Source organism: Arachis duranensis, chromosome 3 (genome assembly GCF_000817695.3).
Source record: "Arachis duranensis cultivar V14167 chromosome 3, aradu.V14167.gnm2.J7QH, whole genome shotgun sequence".
Lineage (NCBI taxonomy): Eukaryota > Viridiplantae > Streptophyta > Magnoliopsida > Fabales > Fabaceae > Arachis > Arachis duranensis.
Window position 1 is genome coordinate 22,567,688 of NC_029774.3, and position 907 is coordinate 22,568,594.

A 907-nucleotide genomic window follows, 5' to 3' on the forward strand; every position below is an offset into this window, starting at 1 on the left:
ATAAAAAATGATTGTAAAATTTTATATCAAAATATTAGGATATAGATATGTTGTTCTCTTCTATTATAAAAAGAGCGATATTACATTAGTAAATATTATTATCTTTTATCAATATTTAGTCAATAATAATTTATACTTATATTTACAAAATTTTTGTATATAAAAAATATATTATTTATATTTATATTTATCAAAATTTATGCACATAAATTAATATAATTTATAATTATATTTTTTAAAATTTATATACATAAATTAATAAAATTTATTTGTTAAAAATAATTCAATATTTATGTTGATTAAATAATAATAAAAAAATACTAAAAATTATTAACCCCTAATAATTTCTCTTATATAAATCAAATTAGACTTATCACATTTTAATTTATCGTCTTTTCAACCTATGATAAAATAAACAAAAACATTGTAATTTAAATATGACAAAATAAGAAATAATGCACCCTTGCCTTATATATATTCAACAAACATAAGTATTATAATTATATGCATGTGTGTAAAATCATATCTTATTAATCATTATGAATTAAAAATATATAATATATAATATTAATTAATTATAATATGTATAATCAAATTTAATATATGCATTCAAATTCAAACTCAAACTCGAGTCATAAATTTGTGAACAAAGATAATTCAAGCTTAAACCGACTTATGAGTTTGACTTTTTTAATTAAATTACTTCCAAGAAAAAGTTTAACTATGGAACCAATTTATTTTAGCTAACATTAAACAATTTAAAAAAGGGGCATCTAGTGTATAGATGCATTTGTAAAGATTTTTGTCTTTTATGGTTATTTGTTGGTTTTAAAAGCGTGTCACTAAAAGTGTTGCTTAAAGAGAAAGTGTTACCCTTAATCGTTAACTTGGCTCTGATACCAATTTT